Genomic DNA, 25110 nt, shown 5'->3' with positions numbered 1-25110 from the left:
AGATGTATGTCAAACAGGTTCCCATCTGTATGTCCCCAACCACAGCTCCACTCCAAGTCACCACAATCTCTGATAGGTTTCCTGCATTTTTTTAAGATTTTCCTTCAGTCCATTTTCCTTCCATCAGTTAACTAAAAATTTAACTATGTAACTGCCCATTTAAAGTTCTTCGACCCTTTCCCAAGGAAAAAGAACCAAATTTGTCAGCAACTTGGTACTGCCTGTATCTCCTGCTCTATCTGGGGATTCTTTTCCCCAGAAGTTTAGCCTAATTCCTATTTTCCCTTCAGGTCTTAAATTTAATATCCCTTTCTCGAGGGAGGCTTTACTCATCCTGAATCTAAGTCAGCTGCCTAAATCATTACTGTCTTTAATTTTCTTCAATGAAAACTATACTTCCTAATTATATATTATTTATTTGTATAATATTGATCTCCCCCACTTTTAAGTACTATGAAGGCATTGTTAGACAACAGAAATTCAACTGAGTAATTTAAAAGATTGGCTTTATTAAGCAATTTGTGAACCGGACAGCATCTCACCCAGCAAACAGAAAGGAGCTCCTTTGAGCTGTAGAACAGGAAAGGATTTTAAAGGCAGAGAGGGAGTGGAAAAACGGAAATTATTACCAAAGAATATATTGTTTTGGTCAAGGTTGTCTTCCAAAGGGGAGAGGAAGGGGTCTGTCAGTAAATTTCCTACTGCTGACCAGGAAACTCCATGTTGACTGATTAAAGGTTACATTCCTGGGTGGAGGTTGAAACTGCTCTTAGGTTAGGTATTCAGTGTTGGTTTGCTGACCTGAGGCCTTAACATCAGTGGCTCCATGGTGGACTGGTGGTTTTCTTTTCAGCACAGATTATCCTTCTATCGGGCTACACTCTGTCCAAAGTTTCTAACATGATTTCTGGTATATCATAGGTGTATTATAGATGCTTAATAAATACTTGATGAATGAGAAGGTAGAGACCCTTGAAATAGCTCTTGAATTCTGTATTAAAGGAAGCATGCATATATAATAAATACTTGTAAGGCCAACATTTGTTTTTCAAACAGGGGTGAGATCTGTCTGTATGCTTAAAGACAACAAATAGAGCAAATCTTTAAGCCTAGAATATTTCGACTTCCCAGAAACTATGCTGGCAAAGCTCCTCAACCCTTCTGCCATTTGGAGGAAATAAGAATAGCTGGAATCTATTGTAATGATACACTTGACTGAAAGTCACCCAGAATTTTATTCTTCTGCCTCTAGATCTTGTTTGGACATGATTTTATAATTTGTTCTTCACCTTTAAGTAAGCTTCAGTGTCTCCTCTAAATTTCTTTACTCCCTAAGGAAAAAAGAAAAAAAAGAATCCCTTGTTCTCATTAACTTCAATGAGGTATACAACTCTGAGCCCCAGTTTTCTCATGAATCAAATGGAAATAACATCCAACTTCCTAACAGATGGAGCTATTTGGAGGACTCAGCTATTAGTTATTGAAAATGTAAAAACTCTCATTTCACAACACATGTCAAAATGTTAGGCACAGAACTGTTTAATAAATACTACTGATATACAAGGCTAAATGTTGCATTTTCAAAGAGTTTATCTAAGAGGGTATCACTAGTGTTTGTATGCATACACCTGTCAGTAAGCTTCAACCTGTGATCAGATAGGAAGTCTAGGAATGTAGAGAAAAAAATATGAAGAAAAAACACACAAACCAAGTTTGGTTAATAAATTAAAAGCAATAAATTTATTCAGGTAGAAATAAATTACCAACTCCAATTTGGTGCATTGTATTTCTTACATTTATGCAGGTTCCCTTATATACAGTCATAGTTTTCAATTTTGACAATTTTATTAGTAATACTGAAAGATTTTAAACTATCATTACATTTAATCTTCTTCCTAAAGCTCCTTGTTTCCTTGGCAGTAAAGACATAAATTGTCATTGCCTCTTCCTATTGAACTTTGAAGAATAAAATTCTTTTTGCTTAGCTAACCTAAATCAGCCATGTAATGTAGCCCCTTTGGGTAATAATTATACCTGAAATATGTACCTGAGTAGAAGAAAGAAAAACATCTCAATTCTAGCTTCTTTTCATTTAGTTTTATGATAACTGATTTATGTATTTCTTGGGTTTCCTATTATTCAACAGGAATATACCTCTCCGCCTCCCAAGATATTTGCAAATATACGCCAGTGAGTTCTCTAGTCACTGCCTGTTCCCTCATGCACAATTTTAATTTTTAATAAATTAGCATAGAGCCCATGACATGCCATTATTTGGTACTTTCTTCTAATAAATATATTATTAAATCAACTTAAAAATAGCAAAATTAAATTTAGTAAATAGAACTCTAAATGTGCTGCCAAGAGTCCTACATCATTTCACTTCAGCCCTGATGTCAAAAGAATTTATGTCCTCAAAATATTTTTACTCATTGTAATTTTTTTCACATCACCATCAATAACTTAGAAAATTACTATTGATAAAGGCATTTTATGCTTATTGGGAAAACAGTTCCCCATTGAAACATAAAAAGAAACTCCAGGTCAGTTTCAAGGTTCTTTTCATTTTTTTAATGAGAATATAAAAGGTTTGAGTCTTCTGCAAAATATTAAAACATGATTTTGGGTTTTCTCACAGCTGGTTTTGACACTGAAAAGACAGGCAATCAGATGCTTCATCAGGGCAATTTATTTGGTGTATCAAGATATCCCCTGACAGTGAAGGGGAATTTTTGTAATTAACCTATACTATGTCATAAGCCTCTTTCTTCCTCTCTTCCTCCCTTCCTCCTTTCCTTTCTTTCCTCTCTCCCTCTCTCTCTCTCTCCCCATCTCTCTCTCTCTCTGTCTCTGCCTCTCTCTCATTAATCAACTTGGATGACTAAATAATAGCAATAACAAACACTCTTTTAAATTATATCACTTTTCTTCCTCCAGATTGATGGGATGTATGTGTACTCTCAGGTTTTCCCCCCTTATCCTGCTTAATTGAAAAAGAAACCTTCATCTGTGTGCAGTCAAAGAAGGAGAGATGCTGTTCCTTTTCCAGATTGTAGTCACTGATGGAGTCATGTTCTGTGTATACAGACGTGGCTAAAATTCTCTGTGTAATCTATGCACACTTTTTTTCTTTTATTTTTTGCTTTTAGGCCAATTCAATACTTCTGAAGTATATCAATGCTTATATTTATTAAAACAATGCATACCCATTGTAAAGATTTAGTAAATGTAACACAATAAATACAAAAAAGAACATGGTCATAATCCTACCTACAGGCAAACAACTTTTGAAACTTCTCTTGATATATAAATGGGGAGTACAAATATTCAGAATACAAAATGTTTTCTGCTATATATTTTTAAATGCTATTTTTATATTAAGATACTCCTTTTGTCTACTGACAAAAACTTCAATGTATTCAACTCGATGTAAGCTTGTTCCAATCAGTTCTTAAGAGTCAATGCAGTATTTTCTCAGAAAAATTAAAAATCTTCAATCAATTAGCTTTTACCCCTCTTCTTTATCTCTAGAATTATACCTGTTTTGGTTTGGCTCAAGTGGTACCATACTGGGAAGATATGGGTCCTCTCCCATGTCATCTGTTCACACACATTTGTTTGTTTCCATGTATTTGTGTTGGTCTTTAATGAGATGCTCTATAGGCCAGCTAGTCTTCTTTTATTAGTCCATGACTTCTACACCCTCCTCTTTCCAGCATCAAGGACTTTTGACTCTCCGGTTGACTCTCAGCTATATCCACACCCTATCTGAGGGATACAGAAAACAATTGGCCACTCTCCTAAAACTCTGTGGAGCTGCCTGAAACCCATCTGCTTAGGTAACTTCTGTGCCACAGTGACTCGACATCTTAGAGATCATGCTGAACACAGGGATGCTCTATAAGGCTTACCCACTCCCCAGTACTCTCCAAAACACAAGACATAGGTACCTTCTGCACCCTGCACCTCCCTGCTCCAAGCATAGTTGAGGTTCTGGAGCTCTACCTAGTTATAGCTCAGTTCTTAGGGGAGTCTTAGATTGTCTTAAGGGAGTGATAGCTTCTCAACACAAGTTTCTAAACTAAAGTCCACATCCTCTCCAGTACTCCCCCATTTTGGACAACCCTTACCTAATGTCCAGGGATAAGCTCCGATTGTATTTCCAAACTATTAGTTATAGAAGCAACTAAATGTCTTCCAGTCTTAGCCTTTTAGAAATACAATATTATGACCCTTACAGGTCAAAAGCCCTGATGTTCAAGAGTATGTGTCTGCTATGAGTCTCAAGAGTCTACTTTAGATCTCAGAAGCCAAGGTATTGACATTTTGTCCTCTATATTCAATATAAAATCTCCCCTGAGACATTGCTTATTAATGAATTTATAGGGGAAAGGTAACAGCAAAAGGAGAAATAGATTGTATTGCACAGAGAACTTCAGTTAACATAATAGAATTTCTTTTCTTTCTTTCTTTCTTTCTTTCTTTCTTTCTTTCTTTCTTTCTTTCCTTCCTTCCTTCCTTCCTTCCTTCCTTCCTTCCTTCCTTCCTTCCTTCCTTTCTTTCTTTTTTCTTTCCTTTCCACCTAATTATCTATTTATTTATCTTTCTATAAAGATTTATTTTTCCTCTTCAGAATTCACACATGTCCATTGCTCTTAGTTTCTCAGAATTCTGCAGTTTTTCCACTTTGGTTGAAGCTGTATTTCAGCAAATGTCTAAAACATTTCTTCTGTCTACACTATCTTGAATTATTCCACTTTCCCAGCCATTGAGTTCACTGGGTACCTTGTTTGTTCCCCCAAATCATAAAACTTGAGACAAAATATGGGCATTTTTTTTCAAAGATAGTAGATTAGTTATTTTGTAACAAATCAGAACATCAGAATAGGCTCTTCTTTTCCTTTTTCTTTTCTTTTCTGAGGCAAGAGGGTGGTATCGTACCTGCCGCTCACAGTGGCAAAACTACTCAAATTTAATGTAATACCTGAGGTAGACTTGTGCTTTAACAACCCCTTAAGCATTTATCAGGAACTTGAAGTAAAAATTCTTCAGTGTCTTCATAACTGGTTCTTCTTTCTCTCTTATTGCTAACTCCTTAATTAGTCCAGGTCTCTGTAATCATCACGTAGATCAGGAGTCTGTAAACTTGTTCTGCAAAGGACTAGATAGTAGATATTTTAGACTTTGCATGCTGTCTGGTCTCTGTCACAATTACTCAATACTTCTGTGGGAGAGCAAGCAAAAGTCAACAGAGAAAATTCATAAATGAATGAGTGTGGCTATGATCTACATAAACTTTACTTACAAAAATAAGCAGGAATTGGTCCCCTGTTTTAGCCTACCTGGCCTGCATCTAAAAATATCCTCTCTTTTCCACTCATTTTGGCTTTTCTGACATATTAATCTTTGGAGGACACAGCCTCACCTGCTGACATGACACAGCTTAAGTCTATACTTATTTCTAGGCCTGGCATTTAAGACCTTCTGCAGTCTGACTGTTAGAAAGGGAAGGAAACTGGAACTGAGAAGAACACACTGTTGGGAAAACTAATCTAACCATAGGTTGTGGTTTGGTGAGGACAGTCCGCTCAGGGTTTACAAAAGATACAGAAACTTCAGGCATAAACCAGGTCACTGTCAGTGCCTGCTTACCTTTCTAGTAATGTTGGACACCAGTGGGGCAGATCCAGATGGTGGTCAAACACTGGTGGCCAGGGGGAATCACATGCAGTTTTTTCTCTATATTAGAGGGCCTCAGCCAGGAGTCCAAAGGGACAGGAGCAGGCTATCATACAGTCAGTGAGCCAGGCACTCGGCAGGTTTATCATCAATTCACAGTCAAGCCAAAGCTTTGTTTCTAGGCAACTGGATACCATCCAAATGGCTAGAGTTTGTGGCAGAGCAAGGGACCAGATACATAATAAGCCAACCAACATGACTGACTAGAGTTAGGAGCAAAGGGAAACCTAGTCTTATCAAAGAGCAGACACTGTAAAAATCTGTAATAATTCAAAAAGATAAAATTGGTTGCAGCACCATAAAGGGAGGGCTGCTTGGTGCTGGGTAAGACCTTGCTAGGAACTACCCCAGGTAGGTAAGTCACTTCAGGGGAGCTGCCCTCTGCAGTGAATGTCAATCTCACCTTCTTGATGGTGGTCAGAGAAACAAGAGATAAGAAACTGGAAAACTCTAACTAATATTCACCTAAGACCAGGAAAGACATGTCTTGCTTTAGCAAGTGTTCAGCTGCAGTCTGGCTTTAAGACAAATCAAATAATGTTCAAAGACCACTTTATTAAGTCATCTTGAAAAATCACTATCATAGACACCATATATTTATCATCTATATGAGCAATTAATGTTTGCCTGTGGAAAGAACTAAATGGAAAATCAAATCATAATTAGATGGTAACTAGGTAAGCATAGAATCAGTACAGGGGTGATTTGATATATAAATTGTTGAATCACGTTAGGATAAAATAATGTAAAACACATCCAGGTCCCCATAAAAATATTTTTGTTGTGAATGGGTCCAGAACATTCTGTGCTCATTGCCTACAGTTCTTTGCATCTCTCTTCATAAGAGGAATGCCCTTCTTCAGAAGGAAGCATTTAAGTTTCAAAGGGTAATTAAGACCATCCATTTCCTTGACTATTTTGGGATTAGCATTGCTAAAATTTATTTTCTGCACTTCTCCTTTTTCTGTATTTCTATGAGTGGTCAATTTTTATTTTGATAGATGTAGGCTTTTTTTTTAAATTTATATAGACAACCAAGTTATAATCAAATCTTGTTAACATGGGAACCAGTCTTTACCTTTCCCACAACTTTGCTTATCTCTGTTCTGCCTTATTACCTAACATTTCAAGTCTCAAGGAATATTATCTTTTATTAATTTCCAAGATGGTAAAAGTCCTCACATGCTGTCAAATGGAATACCATGTAATGAAAACTACAGAGGCCCACAAAGGCATATGCTAAATACATTGGATGCTTTATCTGGTTGGCAGAAATAGACACATAGGGGCCCAGCTGTTGGAGGCTGGATCAGTAGATCTTGTCAAAATAATTTAATTCTAAGACTCACTACATCAAGGTCTACTTCCCTCCTCAATTTGTATTGGCTTAGGAACAGATGTGAAACTAAACCTATACAGTCAATTGTTAGAGGTAGGGTAGAAGAGAGTATAGAAGGTGTATGTCAGAAGATCCTGCTTCTGGGCAGCTGGTGAAAACAGAGGTCACATGGCACCAAATCCCAGCCATGAGGCGTAATGGGAGCCCTCAGTGGGAAGAAGATGAGTAAATATTGGCCAGGGTGAAGACACAGAGAAGCTGAATAATACTCCAGGGAGCTGAAAGCCGGGAACACAGTTTGGAATATTAGCTACACAAAAGGAAAAACCGAAAGAGAAGAATAAAAGAATGTAGCAGTAAGTATCTATGAACAGACTAATTAGTATTCTGAGGGTTTCAATCATAGGTTGCTTAACCATGGGCAAGTCACTAACACCGGCTCATTTAAAAAATGGAGACAATAAAACTAACTCACAAGATTATTATAAGATAGTGCATATAAAGTGCTTATTATAATATCTGATACATGGAATACACCAATAAAATCGACTGGCCTCTTCTCTTGTACAGGAGATTCTTAACCTGGAATCTGTGGCCTCAAGGAGAATCATAACTGGGTGTCCAAAAGTGTATAAACCCCTTCAGATTGTTTTCAAAACTGTGTGTGTGTACATGCAAACTTTTCTAATAGGGTTTATATCTTTTATCTGATTTTCAAGAATGCCTGTGACTAGAAAAGGTTGAGAAACACTGTACTAGTGCACAGGGGTAAGAGATGATGTCCTCATCTCACTTATTAGTGGAGAAAATGCGGTCCTTGCATATGAACAGGCCAGTTTCCCAATGATTCAGACTGGGTAGGATGATACCTCAGGGAAACAGCCCTTTAATTCTGACAGCTGGCCATGGCAACTGTGCTTGGGAGGGAAGAGTTTTCACAGAGCAAAGAATTCTTTGGTTGACTCAATTCCCCACTTAGATCTGGCCATGCATTGAAACTTTGCTCTCCTTTCTGCTTTTCCTTCCATCAGTGCCTAAACTGTCCTCCTGCTTTGAGCCTGCCTTTCTTTTTTTTTTTTTTTTTTTTAATTTTTTTTTTTCAACGTTTATTTATTTTTGGGACAGAGAGAGACAGAGCATGAACGGGGGAGGGGCAGAGAGAGAGGGAGACACAGAATCGGAAACAGGCTCCAGGCTCTGAGCCATCAGCCCAGAGCCTGACGCGGGGCTCGAACTCATGGACCCGTGAGATCGTGACCTGGCTGAAGTCGGACGCTTAACCGGCTGCGCCACCCAGGCGCCCCTGAGCCTGCCTTTCTATTCTCAGATGACAAATGCTATTACACTTAGTCTGACTCTCCCTGGGCAGAAAACAAGAAGGTGGTCACTGTGATAGAAATGAAGCAATTCCAAACAGCATTCTCTTCCTCCTCCTCCTTTTCAGATGATCTCTTTTGCCAATATTTATCAAGTAGAACATATTTAACACCAGAATGTTGGTCGAGGATTATGCTAGTAAAGTGGATGCCTTCATTTATGATGAAAACAGTGGTGACAAAGAATAGTCTGTATAGTGTCAGTTACAATATCTGGATCTATTTGACAAGGTAGAAGTAACATTTAGAGATACTGAAAAGGAGACTTTGCACTTATACAAAATAAAGAGCAGGCCTTGAATAACCTATCTACCAATTTTTGAAATGATAAAAATCAATAATTATTCTGTATACACTGGGAAGATACACTGTGAAGACTGTGTATATTGAGATATAAAATACGTTTTCTGTAAATTAAAAAAATAAGTCAATATAAGTTCTTTCTTTGTCAAAGTTAATCTTTCTAGATAAATAGGGAAACACAGAATTAATAAATATGCAAAAGATCATAACTCTGGTCCTCTTAACATATTCATGAGCCAATTAAGAAAATATGGCTACATTCTATTATTGGTGGTGGAAGGTTTGGTTCAAAGAATAATCGGTCTTCTAGTGCATGAGATTATATGTTAAATTCTTTCCCATATATAATCTGTAGATAATTAGTGTCTATTTTATGTCCTTTTTAAAAAATAATTTTGGTGACTACCTATAAAATAACAACGAAATATTTCTAAGGACAAAATAATGGTTTTTTGCAGGTGATTCTCAATACATCAGTATTTATTTAGTATTTTATTTACAGAGCCATCAATTCCCTTCTAAAGGGGCTGCCCTATTGTGGATTCAGGCATTTGCATTTACATTGCTTTACTTGTCAATCAGGTTTACTCCCTGAGTTTTAATGAAGCAAACTCAGGAACCTGGACCAGAGGAAGGAAAATGGTAGAACTTTCAGTGCATCTGTTTTAATGACTCAAAATCATGCCTGTTTTAGCTGAAATGTTTTGCAAGTAGCCTATACCACTGTTAGTTCAAATTTTCACCTTCAAAACTTATTCTTAATCAGATTTGATGTAAAGATTATCAGTTTATGGATCAGTTAACAGAAGAAAGCCTGGTTAAATTTGTAGATTATAGGAATAGAAGGTAGATATGATGAAAACTATTAACAAAGGGTAGAAGTTACAGACAGGTAGAATTTGACACATATATAAAAAACCAGTCTATACATTCCACATGGAGAAGGGCTGCATTTTTTTGGTTCAATACGGTGTCTCCATTTCTTATGACTATGTGTGTCATACAGTAGACAATTAAAAATCTGATAAGTGAGTGAACTTGTGAATGATACAAGTTGATACAAAATGATCCATCTAAAGATGGATCCAACTAATTTATTACTGGAATACTCCAGTAGGGACAGAATAATATGTTAGGGATGCTCTCCGGGGGGTGAAAGTTTCACTTAAGCATTTAGGCTTAAGCGACCTCATTTATGATTCTACTCAATTATGAACTTGTATGTCATAACGTAAGAGAAACATAATGAATAATAGTATCCCTTCTCCCTCGTTAAAAAAGGCAAAATGAATTGTTTGTTTAACAGAAAGTAAATTCTCTAGTTCCTTTCTGACTTCTATAAAAGAGCCAGAATAAACTGGGAACACTTCCAAGACCAACTAACAAATAAGATGTTCATTAAACATATTTTTATATACCAAATTTAATTACTAAATTTACTTTGATTGAGAATTTACATTAGTAAGAACCAAATTTAGAGCAATTTCTTTCAACTTCCAGGTAAATTGGAGTACTTAGCACCATCTAATTAAGAAATGTCTAAGCTAGTTGTTATGGGTCACTAGTCACTACTAATCAGAGACTCTTGAATATATTTGTAGAATTTTTCTACCTCTGTCTTGTATTGGATTTCTTTCCTTTCTTTAAGAATAAAAATCTGTTTGTTTGCCAAAAAAAGTTTTTAACAACTTTCTGATGAAATTGTTCTCTTTAGATGGTCAAATAATTTGTGATAAGTTGTCAGTTTCAGTGATTGGCTTAAAGGAAGACCATAAATATTCAGCTTGACATCACAAAACATCTGCTCTTTGATTGCAATCTGCTACTTTTATGGTTTTGTTTCAAGAACCCTGACTTTTATTTACATGTACTAGATTACATCCAATAAAACTTGAAGTGACTGGTTAGCATTAAGACTTGCAAATAATAACAAGATATATGCAGACACATGTTAATAAATTAGCCTTTGTATTCTTCCCTTGTGGCACAATAGTTCATAGACCCTCAGTAATTCCATAGAAGAGAACCATGGACCCAAAGGCCTGGAGTCCATTTCAAACCTGACTAATTTCACACATACATAAAGGAGTTAATTGTAATAGAGTTTACTGCTAAAGCTAAAAATTGGGAGATGTGTGATTTGGTCAGGGGGGTGGAGGAAGACCTATCTCATGAATATTAAGTTACTCAGTTCAAGTAAGAACTTCACTTGTGAACTGACTTGATTCCTCATTATATAAGGATTCTCTTGTCTTCCATTTTCATTTCTTTACTGTAAAGCTTGTAGTTCCTTCACTACAAACTGAGTACAAAGTTTGACTTCTAAAGTGCTCTTTTCAAATCTCTCAATTACTTGAAAATCCCTGGGTTCTCTAAAAATCCCCCACATACTAATTTTATTTTATTTTATTTTATTTTATTTTATTTTATTTTTTATTTTTTTTTATTTTTTTGAAGTGTATTTATTTATTTTTGAGAGTGAGAGAGAGAGAGAGAGAGAGAGAGAGAGAGCACAAACAGAGAAGGGGCAGAGAGAGAGGGAGAGAGAGAGAATCCCAAGCAGGCTCCATACAATCAGCACAGGGCCCCATACAGTGCTCAAGCTCACAGACTGTGAGATCATGACCTGAGCCAAAATTAAGAGGCAGCCATGAGCCACCTAGGTGCCCCCATACTAAATTTATTTGAAAGGAATTGTTTGTACATGCTTTGTCCATTAGTCACATATTGAGAAGTACAAGAAGATGTATTTGTAGCTAAAAAGACAACTCAAGAACTTTAAGACTGAGAGTACTGAATAATATACCTAGATAAATTGATCAAATAATAAAAAAGAGAAGCATGGCCACCATTTTTTATAATGAATCAGTGAGGGGCGCCTGGGTGGCGCAGTCGGTTAAGCGTCCGACTTCAGCCAGGTCACGATCTCGCGGTCCGTGAGTTCGAGCCCCGCGTCGGGCTCCGTCCGGGCTGATGGCTCAGAGCCTGGAGCCTGTTTCCGATTCTGTGTCTCCCTCTCCCTCTGCCCCTCCCCGTTCATGCTCTGTCTCTCCCTGTCCCAAAAATAAATAAATGTTGAAAAAAAAATTTTTTTTTAATAAAATGAATCCGTGAAATTAACTGTTCTGTTTATAAAATATTTTTTGAAAATCTCGTTTTTTATTTAGCTTGTTTGATGACATTTCTTACTTGCAAGCATAAGAAAGTAAAACTGATGTTTGAAAGCCTATTCTTGGAGGTTGAGCTAAAAACAGGAAGCAATGCATAATACCAGCTTCAACTAACACCAACATCTCCTGAGTTAGCCATCAAAGGCTAAGTTAGAAGTTCATAAATGAAGCTCAAAGCAAGGCAAATTTTACCAATTTGTTCTCAATAATAAATAATTTCAAAAGTTCTCCAAGTTTCCTTGAATTTGCTTTAAATTTCTTTGAATACCTAAAAAATAGGTTTGCATACAAGATATATCTCAAAAGCATTTAAATAATGCAGGCCTATCTCTCTAATTAAAGCCTTAAAAGCAGTACTCATGGTCAGGCTTTAACTTTCAGGAAGGATTTCCCCCAAATGATTTGACTCAGAATATAAATTAACTAGAAAGTGACTCTCCTAGGAATTATCAAAATGCTCAAATCTTCTTTTATAATATATAGTTTAAATGAGAATTTTGAGTGGATACCTAGGAAGCTAACCACTTTGACTCATTTTTAACATTATAAACCTAAGGCAGAATAAACAGGTTCTCAACCTATTTAGCAAAATATCTGTTGGCTTCAAAATGTGCAACAGAATGAAGAATAACCTATTCAGTTATATCACCTAATAATGTTTAGCCAAATAAAACTCTTGTACACTACATTTTATACTTACTTAGAATCTAATAATTACAAAATACTGAAGGAATGACACCAGGAATAGAGCTGTTGATTAGAATAGTTTACATTATCTGCTTTGGATATGAATTTCTAGAAGCTTTTCCAACAATCTTTGGTCATGTTTGGCCGCTGTGCTCAACTCTCTTCCATCAGTTTCAAAGTGAGTGAGTGTGGACCCTAATTGGATGTCTTATTTCAGGAGCTCTGGATGAACAATGCCTGTTTAATCATGACAAAGACCCTGGGAGAAAAGTAGAACTTCTATTTACTGTTCTCTGTGTAATCAAATGAGACCTCTGATATTTATTTTCCAAACTATCTCCAAAACCACAATTTTAGATATAATAGCCTATATGACATATTTTAACTAGTAGTTCTTAACTGCTGAAAATCTACCACATTATTAGGCACTCTGAGCTACTATGTTTTCACTCTGTTGATATAAATTTAAGTAGAAACAAAAACAAAAAATTATGGTTATATTCCCATTCCTGATTCTGCACTATATTTAGTGCACTGGTAATCAGTCCAAAATGTAGTAAGTATATATATATTTTTTCCCATTTAATACTGTTTCGTTAAGACCCATGTTTTCCATCAATTATTATATCATTCACCAAAATATTATGGCAAGTACTCTAGGCTTGGAAGATTAAGGATTATAGAGAATATTCATTGAATTTATACAATACTAACACTCAACTCTGGGTGGACACACAGATATGAAATGTAACACCTCAAAAATCAAGATTTGGTATTGGTTTATTATAAGAGAAAGTGAGTAAGATTGGAAATAACACCAAAAATAGTTAATAGTGGAAGTTTCAAAATAGAGCATATTGAGAAAGGCATTAAAGATAACATCTAACATAGTGATTTCAAAATAGTAAGCACTGGGGCACCTGGGTGGCTCAGGCGGTTAAGCGTCCGACTTCAGCTCAGGTCACTCTCGCGCTCCGTTGAGTTTGAGCTCCGTGTCGGGCTCTGGGCTGATGGCTGAGAGCCTGGAGCCTGTTTCCGATTCTGTGTCTCCCTCTCCCTCTGCCCCTCCCCAGTTCATGCTCTGTCTCTCTCTGTCTCAAAAATAAATAAATGTTAAGAAAAAAATCAGAATAGTAAGCACTTCAGAAACATTCGTTGTGAAATATTAGTTGGGCATTCTATAAAATAAGCCAAAACATAGGTATTACATAAATTTTTCCTTAAGGAAGGCATTTTGTTAAGATGTTTCAGGGAAAAAAAAAGTATCACAAATTTCACTATGAATTGGCTTATAAAAAAATGTGAAGATGCTTTTAGTCCAAAATTATGATTTTCTAAATAAACCAAAAAGCTTTAAAGCATCTGGGCCAAATTCATCTTGACCAATGGCCTATTTTCCAGTCCTGCCACCAGTCCACCAAAACCAGTTCTATTCTGAACTGGTTGATTCCCATTTAAATTTGAAAAAGTCAACTGCAAGCAATTGCCAGGAACACCCTCCTGAAAATCTACATTTAGAATTAGCAGTAACTTTGGCTGCAGTCACTGTAGATAGTTAACCATTCCTTTTGACCTCCAGAAAAGATTAAGCAAAATGCAACCAAGGGCTGATCTTAAAAATCTCAAATTATGTGATTGGGATTTCTTTTACTATACTTAAAGTGAGATATGCCTTTTGATGTCTTATAAGTAGAGACACTATGTTGGCTTTAATGCACTGGGACAAAGGCAGCTAGCCTCATCAAGTGACAAGGTAGATGAAATAGCCACAACATGCCAGAATGACTTATCTGCTTTTTGCATATATCTTCAGTGCCATTTGAACTTTATATTAGAAAAACTCATTAGAGCCTCTGCCTGTGTACCTGACATCTACAGTATAGATTCTTTACCATCTACTCAGTCCCTGGAGAACCTTTCATACCTCTTTTCCTCCTCTTAACATCAGAGGAAACCATACACTTATTACGTTGCCAGGGAACCTGAGTCTTCCATGGTCCATACTTTGAGGACCTCCACACTAGCAAAATGCATTGTTCTACAAAATAATACAGGACATGGTTAAACATTGGAATTTTTTTTTCTAAGATGAGATACAGTTTTTGGAGAAACTAACTAAAGAGCCCCACCTTTTCTGAGTTTATAAACTGGGTAAATAAAACCCTGCACATTTGCAGATTCCATTCATAATCAATAAGTATCTAAAAGAGCATTTTCTAAAAGAGCATTTACCAGAAATTTCATTTTCTTGAGTAAAACAGCAATGGGGAAGGATAGTGGCAGGATAGGATGAATTTAATGCATGTGATTATTATTTTGTAATCAATAGAAAAACCCTGGTCTTTGCTAACTTTTCTGCCTTATTTACTATGCTACATGTTCCTTGAAAGCAGGAAATTATTATTTTTTAAATTCCTAGGCCAAATTCTATATAGTCAGGATTCAATAAATGCTAAATAAATGAATGAACAAACAATAAGATAAATATACATGTGGCTATTGAACATTGTTTGACTGCAGGAAAGGCAAACAGGAATTGATGATTGAGCTGCAAAATAGAGATGAGGTCACCTAAGAGGCCACAGAAAAAAAGTGCAAGTAGAAAAATTCAGAGTCCTTGGGAATTAACTCCGCCCTCGTTTTCTCTTTGCATTCTTCTCCCTGCATCCGATACAGCTTTTCTCTTTTACCTGAAGCTGTCTGCTCTTAGCAGTTTTGCTAATGGAGTTAGTCAGAAAATTTTTAGGATGGTACACACAGATGTCACTCAAGGACTGGGCTCCCCTAGAAATTCAAATCTGCAATCACTCAGGAAAGTGAATTGCTGGATGCAAAGAGGAAAAGGTGGAACCATCTAGTAGTAGAAGAATTGGAAGTCTACACCCTTGGCTTATGTCGGCCTCTGTCATCTGAAGTCTGAACGCGGCAAGTTATCCTCTCAGATCATTTGCCTCACAGAGTGGAATTAACACTTTGAGTGCTGCTTACCTTAGAAACTTACAAAAAGCAAATTGTATAGATAAGGAGTTAACTGATAAAGCCCAAAGTCGACTGAAAGCATTTTTGTCTTTTACTCTACCTAGTTTTCAGTGGGAAAAGTTTAGGGCACTTCTAAAGGCATTCAACAGGTGATAGAAGATGAAAGCCATACAGACTACGTCTCCTTTTCCACCCGGCCCAGGCAAAATTAAGTTGCGACACACTCAAGGCACAGGACGTTTTTTGCTGGCTTCTCTCTCATATTGCCCTTCCATCCAGTACTGCTATACCAGAAATGATGATAAAGAATGCAGATAAATCCCTGAATGTGAGGAGAGGATGTAGTAAAGGAGGAGAGAGAGAAGGTAGTTTCTCACTGTGCACCACATCCTGCCCCTGACACACACATAGGACTTTTGCCAAAAGCCAGTGTCGGGGGTTGATGGCTACTTTTTTTTCTACGGGCAAAAGTAGGAATGGGGGAAAAGGGGAGAAATGAAATATCTTTCTCTCCTATACTTTATTTCATTTCATTTCAAGCAACAGATAAAAAATAAACATGGGAAAAGCATGCCTTGAAGTAAGTAAGAAGGCACTTACTTCACACAAATACTACCCAGACATAAAAAATATTTAGTGCACCTCTGTGGCTCAGTCAGCTAAGTGCCTCTTGATTTCAGCTCAGGTCATGATCTTATGATTTGTGGGATCAAGTCCTACATCAGGCTTTGTGCTGACAGTGCAGAGCCCGCTTGGGATTCTCTCTCCCTCCCTCTCTCTCTCTCTCTCTTTCTTTCTCTCTTTCTCCCTCTGCCCCTCCTCCCCTTTCAAAAATAAAAAAAAATAAACTTAAAAAAATACATATCATTTTTGTAAATGATTTACAAATCTTGGTTTGTAAATACCAAGAGAGTGGAATATGCAGATACTTTTCTATATGAATGCACTTATACTATTGAATTGTCAATTACTAAATAAGAACTAACAAATTTAGTAAAATATCCACCTTAGAAAGAATAATAGAAAGAGTATTGATTTACAGCACACTAATATTTTTTGAAACAATAAAAATATCTAGCTATTCTAAAATCAGCTGTAATGCAATTAAATGCAAAGGCATTTCATTTCCTTTCCTAGTATCTGACATTTATTCAAATGAAAAGTAGCATAATCCCTTGAATCAGTACTCTTTCAGGAAACAAAAGGAGAGTTAGAAATGTTATTCATTCCTCGAAATGAAATATTTAATAGTCATGCAAATGACTATATCTTGAATCTAATAGAGTAAAATAATGTAGATAAATACATTGTCTAATAAGAGTTGAAAGTATGGTCTAAGCTTTGCTTAACCATTAAAACTTTTGTGGAGGTGGGGTGCTTGGGTGGCTCAGTCACCTGAGCATCCGACTTTGACTCAGGTCATGATCTCACGGTTCGGTTCGTGGGTTTGAGCCCCACGTCAGGCTCTCTGCTGACAGCTCAGAGCCTGATGTCTGCTTCGGATTCTGTGTCTCCCTCTCTTTCTGCCTCTCCCCCACTCATGCTCTGTCTCTCTTGATCTCAAAATAAATACACATTAAATTTTAAAAAATTAAAAGAAAACTTTCGTGGAGGAAACACAGTCTTAGTGACAAAACTGATGAAATCTTTTATGTGATCCATTACATAAGAGAGAAGAGGAAGTGATGCAAACTGGAAATCTGCACCCATTTCCCCAAATTCCACTTTCTTACAGAGACCTGTGTTTGAGTGCTGCTAGATGTCTGTGCCAGAAGAATTTCAGCTCAGCAGTAATTCAAAAGAAAAACAAAGCTTCAGTTTATTAGAGGTCGTAGAGTATTGTGATCTACAACTATTCTATTAATATTTAATATAGTAGCTTTAACTATAATATTGTTTGAATCCCTTTGACAATACTAAGCATTGAAAATAAAAGTCAATCACACTTTGATTACCAGTAGGAAACTGTAGATTGAATTACTTCTAGGTTTAACAATTACACTTTCTATCTCGTTGCTTAAAATAACAGTACCTATGGTAAAATAAAGGGTGATCACATCTTAACAGGGGACTTCATGAGTGCTATGAAGTGAACAAACACTGACTGTGTGTACAAGTGAACTAAATAGAGTCACTACAAATATTCTCATTGGAAGCCAGACACTTCTGCTCCTTTAGATTAGGATCACGGGAGAGCATTGCTCTCACACTAACAAGCTGGAGATGCTACAAAATTATAACCTCTTATTCTTTTTAACTCATCACAAAATTGAGTACACAAAGAAGCTTAAATGAACAAAATTCCAGGAAGTAACAAACTTTTCATATGGGAGAAAAGAACTGAAGCTATTGTCATCCCTAGAAACAAAGCAGAATGATAAAGTAAGCAGACAAACCTGTAATAAGAATTTAAAGGTGGGAGCCTAGGTGGCTCAGTCGGTTAAGCATCAGAGTCTCCATCCTGGTTCAGGTCATGATCACTTGGTTCATGAGATGGAGCCCCACGTGGGGGCTCTGCACTGATAGCTGATAGCGTGGAGCCTACTTGGGATTCTCCCTCTCCTTCTCTCTGCCCTTTCTTGGCTCTCTCTCTCTCTCTCTCTCTCTCTCTCTCTCTCTCTCACTCTCTCTCCCTCCCTTCCTCTCAAAAATAAATAAAAATAAACATAAAAAGTTAAAGGCAATGTGTGGGTAAGCATGGCAGATAAAAACCTGAAGCAGATACTGACACAATACAGGACAGCACCCACCTGAAAACTCTTTCCCAGAGGTCCACTGTGAGTGCTCAGGGGTTTTATACCACCAGCTGGAGCCAAGCAGGGAAACAAGATCAGAATGATTGCAGACTTCTCGTCAGAGAAGGTGGAAGCCAAAAGACAAACAGTACAACACAGAGTACTGGATGGAAATAACTGGCAACTTAGATTTCTATATCTAACAAAACTATCTGTCAAAAAATGAAGGCCAAGTAAAGACTTTCTTAGAAAAACTAAAGCTGAGAAAATGTGTTGCCAGCAGACCTACACTAAGGGAAATGTTAAAGGTAGTTCTTCAAGTTGAAAGAAAATGCTGCCAGATGGAAACTTGGGTTCATAGAAAGTAAGGACGAGTACTAGAAATGGTAAATATGTGAATAAATATCAAAGACATTTTTTAGATATTAACCTCTTTAAAATGTAACAAATGTAACAAAGGAGTTAACAAATACTTCACTAAATAGATTTGAAAATTGTGTTCAAACATGAAAAATATTCAATCTAACTCAAATTAGAGAAGTTGAAATACAAACAAAATATTAAGGATATAATTTCCCATCTATTAGACTGGTAAAAGTTAAAAAGCAAGACAACGTATTCTGTTGGAGAGGCTGGGGAAGACAAACACTCTCATACATTGCTTGTGGAAAAGATAATTGTTATATCCCTTTTAGACAGAAATCACATTTACCTTGTGATTCAGCAATTCTACTGCTAAGAATGTACAAGTATTTTCTCTCATTCCATAAGTTGCCCTTTCATTTTGTTGATCATTCCTTTTGATATGCAGAAGGTTTTTAGTCTGATGTAGTCCCATTGTTTATTTTTGTTGCTTGTACTTTAAATGTCACATACAAAAGTCATTGCCAAGACCATTGTCAAGAAGCTTTTCCCCTATCTTTTCTTCTAGGAGATATATACTTTCAGGTCTTGCGTTTACATACTTAATCCGTTTCAAGTTAATTCTTGTGGGTGGTATAAGATTAGGGTCTAGTTTCAATCTCCTATATATGATTATCCAATTATCTCAGCACCATTTATTGAAGATAATGTGTTTTCCCCACTGTGTATTCTTGAATCCCTTGCCAAATGTTAGTTGAAGTTATGGATGAATTTATTTCTAGGCTCTCAATTCTGTTCCCATTACTTTGTGTGTTTTTATGCCAGTACCATACTGTTTTGACTAGTATACTTTTCTGATATGGTTTGAAATCAGGAAGTGTGATGCCTCCAGCTTTGTTCTTCTTTCTCAAGAAGGCTGTTCTGGCTCTTTCATAGTTCTACGTGAATTTCGTTTCCATTTGTCTCAAGATATTCTTTTTTCCTTTAAATTTTTTCCCATTTGTTGAATTCTGGTCAAGCAGGGCTAGAGGCTATATTCAGCCATAGCAAGGGCTTCAGATTTGCCTAGGAAAGACTATAGAACAGGCTACATTGCCAGTATGGCCTAGAGCTGGGGACCCAAATTAGGCAGAGCTAACCACCAACTTCTCTGGCCAGACATGGCCACCAGCTTGGCTGTGTTTATGGCCAGAGCCACTAGCTAGACTCTCTGCTAAGGCAACACTGCAAGTAGGGCTATAATAAGCCAATAAGCTCCCCATTGCTCTGGTTAGGGTTCGTGATTAAGCACACATGAGGCTAGAGTAGCAGGGACATGAGAGCACTTCCCTTCCCAGTCAAGGTGGCTGAATAGCCTCCAAGGGCAGCATGGCTCATTGGCTGAGCACTTAAATCAGGCAGATCTGCCCACCAAGTTCCCTGGCTGGGCAAGGCCACTGGCTTGGATCTGAAGGTAGACCAAGCCAGTGGATGGGCTCTCTGCTCAGATGCTATTACCCATGGTGCTGGAGGATGAGCTACGCCCTGTCTCAGGTGCTCTGGTGAGGCTTCCTGGTCAGATAGGGCTAGGGGTATGTTCAACAGCAGATGTGACTTCAAACTTGTTTTCCTGCCCTGGCAGAGCAGTAGGACATGCTCCAAGGCCAGTAAAGCACATTGGCTGGGGACCAAAAATAGGCAGATCTGCCCACGAAGCTCCCTGGAAAGACAGGGACACCAGCTTGGCTCTGCAGATGGAGAGGGCCACTGGCTGAGCTCTATGCTTGAGCGCTGCTGTAAGCAGGGCTGTAGGATGGGTTATGTAGCATTCCAAGTTTTCCTGTTAGGCTTCCTGGTCAAGTGGAACTGAGGGCTATCTTCAGCAGTATGCACAGTTATGAATTTGCTTCCCTGCCCCGGTGGGGCTGTAAAACAGGCCTGTATCTTTGGTTCATTGGCTGTGGACCTGACTCGGGCAGAACTGCACACCAAGCTCCCTGGCCAGACGAAGCAGTTCACTTCTGCACACACAGAGTGACTGGCTGGGCTCTCAGCTTGGGTGCTTCCTGTGAGGCAAGACCTGAGTTCATTTCCTAGCATCCCGCTATGCTGGGGGAGGCCGATGTCAGTCTTAGCCTCTCTTTTTCTCCTTGGAGTAGTGTAGACCCCCGGAGGCCCTCTGGGTATAGCACTGTGCCAACCTGGGGGAGGGGCTATCCAGGGACAGTATAGCCGTTCCTCCTACTCTTCTAATATGGTCCTTCTCAGTCTCTGTTGTCCAGTGGGCCACTTCAGTCTCACCCCAGGGTTCTAGGATTTTCACAGAGGTGCCTTATGTATGGATAGTTGCTAGTTGGTGTTCTTGTAAGGGAGACTGAAGTCAGAAATGACCTGCGTCACCATTCACCATCTTGATGATGTTACTCCCTTTCTGACTTAGATAAATGGATATTGTATTTCCTTCCTTCTGTTCCAATGATTTAGAAAACATGTTTCATTTTAATTACCCTAGTGATAACCTTTAAGTTTTTTCAAAACATTTTTTTCAAACATTTTCAAAACTTAAATTCCTCTAATTATGAGAATCACTAATGAATGAATCTTTTCAATATTCCCATGTATAAGCTAAGGGCATATCTAGGTTATATAATCCAGGCATTAATTTCTCTGTTAAGACCCACAGTGCTTTTTATATCAGTTCTTAGTAAAACTTATTTGATATATTGATACTTGCTGGTAAACAAGAATGGATACAAGAAAAAAATTAAATGCTGACTTAAGGGAAGCAGGTGGAAGAAATGAAAACTTATTGTTTAAAATAAAATATGCTTAAGAGATACTCAGTACTGGGCACCAGGGTGGCTCAGTCGGCTAAGTGTCCGAATTTGGCTCAGGTCGTGATCTCACAGTTTGTGAGTTCAAGCCCCGTATTGGGCTCTGTGCTGACAGCTCAGAGCCTGGAGTCTGCTTAAGATACTGTGTCTCCCTCTCTCTCTGCCCCTACCCCCACTCTTACTTTGTGTCTCTCTCTCTCTGTCTCTCTCAAAAATGAACATACGTTAAAAAAAAAAAAGAGATACTCAGTATTGAAATTTTGTTGTTGTTGTTCCCTTTAATTTAACGAAGGATTTAGAAAGCACATTATTTTTATTCTAATCTAAATTGAGGGCACCAGTAGAGTGACTGCAGTTCAATAATCAAATAGCTGAATTTTCCTGGGAAAAAAAAAAAGGCTCAAGTTGACTTAACAAATTCCATTTATTGAAGGCACATTCTAAGCTTCATTTTCAGCTCAGACTCCAGAAACTGACTTAGTTAATTGGGACAATTAAGAATCACCGAGGGTATAATTGCCCCTTTCATTTTGCTTTGGGAGGAAAGAGAGTGATTTATCTCAGAAAACAAGAGCCTAGGGGCCTGCAAAGAAAGAGAATGAGAACATTTCGGTTAAAGACGAAGATCAGGAAAGCTCTTTTGTAATCAACTCAAGAGATGATAAGCTTTCAGTTTATCTCCAGGACAATGGAAATTATGGAAAGTCTGAAATCGGTTGTTCTAAAAACCCTACAACCTGTGGTCTATTTTGGCAAAGCAAAAAGGCTGTCAGCTATGTACATCAGTTGCTACCCTTGGTCAGTGCTTAAACTACACACATACAAACACATACACACATGCATGCACACACACACACACACACATATACCCACAGGAATGAATAGAAAAACTCATACTGATTTTACCAGGATGGTAATAATATTACCTAATAATACTATCATCCAATAATATTATCACTCAAATCAGTGGTATAAAAAAATGGATCTTAGACTAGAATTTTTGGAGAAATTTTTAAGCCACTCTTAAAATTAGTTAAGTGAATATATATCATATATGTAGATAACATCATATATTTGCCAAGGTCTGGTTTTTGTAAATATCACATTTAAATACTATGAAGGCTTCAATAATTTGAGTATAGTTTCCATGGCACACACACACATAGAGATATTTGAAGACATGAACTGTAAATCTTTTATTTATGATTCTACTCTTTGAGCATATCATATTTTGTTTATTGTTATTGTAAGGTAAAATCCCTAAAACTTTCACAAGTGGGCTCACCATCTGAATCTAGAAAAGATGAGGAATCTATCAGAGAATCAGCTATCTACTGTATTTGTTGTGTCTACCTAACACTAAAGTACACAATTTAGTCCGATGTTCCACTGTTTTATCTACACAAGGCTGACCATCTGGCCATGGAATCTGGCTGTATCACATTGCTCTTCTCAAAATGAATATTTTGCTTGATAAGAATAAAAACTTATTTTTATCTTCCATTTTGAAAACATTGGGGTGCCTCTGGTCTTTTCTCCTGAGATCAATTTCAATTTTATTTTAGGAAGTTATGAACCATAGAGCAGGTTTGACAACATTTGACTCTTGGTTTGTTAGACTAAATTAAAATAATTTAAGTAGGAAACAAAAATGATTCTTCTTATGACCACTTTGAGTGTTCCATACAAGCCATAAATTTGAAAAACTGGCACAAACATTTAGCTAAGGCTTATTCTACCTTGATCTGCCTGCCTCTGCCCTTGATCTAAGCAGAAATATGAGAGATGCCCTATATGAAGGTATGAAAAATGACATGATAAAGGAGAGAAAATTAGATCTATATTAGCTCTGAAGACTGAGGAAAGGAAAGTGTGAAACTGGAAAAATTTCTGCAGCCCATCTCTCCTGCCAAGTTGTCTGTCCCAGTGAAAAGGGACCTTCAAGTGAACTCTTTGAAGGCCTCCAGGCAAATTTCTTAGTCTGTTCCTGAGAACTGCTCATCTCCAGAGAAGGCCATATTTAAATTCCTAGATCTGCCTTCAGCAAATACTTGATAGAGAAAATGAAAGTTTACCATTGAACCTTGGTCAGTCATAACTTGGCTATAATTTATGTATCATTTTGAATTTAACAAGAACTAAAAATGTGTTAGATAGCCCTGAGGTGACATGGCACCACACCACTCTTTCTTTTAATAGGTATCCCTCTACCCCAATGTTTATAGCAGCACTTTCAACAATAGCTAAATGATGGAAAGAGTCTAAATGTCCATCAGCTGACGAATGGATAAAGAAATTGTGGTTTATATACACAATGGAATCCTACGTGGCAATGAGAAAGAATGAAATATGGCCTTTTGTAGCAATGTGGATGGAACAGGAGAGTGTTATGCTAAGTGAAATTAGTTATATAGAGAAAGACAAATACCATATGTTTTCACTCTTATGTGGATCCTGAGAAACTTAACAGAAGACTATGGGGGAGGGGAAGGGAAAAAAAAGTTACAGAGAGGAGGGAGGCAAACCATCAGAGACTCTTAAAAACTGAGAATAAACTGAGGGTTGATGTGGGGTGGGAGGGAGAGGAGGGTGGATGATGGGCATTGAGAGGGCCCCTGTTGGGGTGAGCACTGGGTGTTGTATGGAAACCAATTTGACAATAAATTTCATATAAAAAAAAGAAAAAAAATAGGTATCCCTCCAAAAATACTAAGACAGAAACCACTAACTAATCAATTGGTTCAATCTTTTCTCTTACCACAAAGAGCACAAACTTGATAACAACCACGGTCCACCCTATGTTATATAAGGTAGGCAGCCACCAAGAAGTATAATTTGAGTGTCATTAAAATCAGCTCTTGTGCAACCTAAAATGTCAGCCAATTACGTTTTCGGAAGTAAATATAGAGTAAAATTCATCTAAAAGTCTCCACTAAAATGCACAGATCACCAAATATCAGCTTTCTATCCTTGCTTATTAACACTTTGGCCTAGAGTCAGTTATCAGAATATAGAGTTTGAATCTTGAACCCTGAACAAATGAGATGTGGTGAAGTTGGGTAATGTTTCAGTTTGCAAACACATGGGAATAAAGGTCATCAAGAAAAAGTGATGCCATGAGGGTGGTAGCTAAACAGGGCATATTAAGGTTAATAGTGCCTGTGGTTGAAAGTGGAGAAGATAATTAGAAAGAAGGCATTGAACCAAATTCACTTGTACAGGATTATCTATACTTTTTCAGCTCCAAGTAGATTCTTCTGTTCCCTAAAGTTGTTAAGAAACTAAAAGAAACCTAAGATGAAATTATTCCTTTAATATTGTTTTAAATCCTCTAAGCAGAGATGTTATATTTTGGCACCACTTGTAAATTCACAGCAGTGGGCTCTTAATTTCCTTTAAAGACAAGATTTAAGTGATAACTAATTACATTTTTCTTTTTTTTTAATTTTTTTAAACATTGATTCATTTTTGAGAGACAAAGACAGAGCATGGGTTGGGGGAGGGGCAGAGAGAGAGGGAGACACAGAATCTGAAACAGGCTCCGGGCTCTGAGTTGTCAGCATAGAGCCTGAAGCAGGGCTCAAACTCACAGACTGCGAGATCGCG

The sequence above is a fragment of the Felis catus genome, chromosome A1, assembly GCF_018350175.1.
Source record: "Felis catus isolate Fca126 chromosome A1, F.catus_Fca126_mat1.0, whole genome shotgun sequence".
Classification (NCBI taxonomy): Eukaryota; Metazoa; Chordata; class Mammalia; order Carnivora; family Felidae; genus Felis; species Felis catus.
This window is presented reverse-complemented; position numbering follows the sequence as displayed.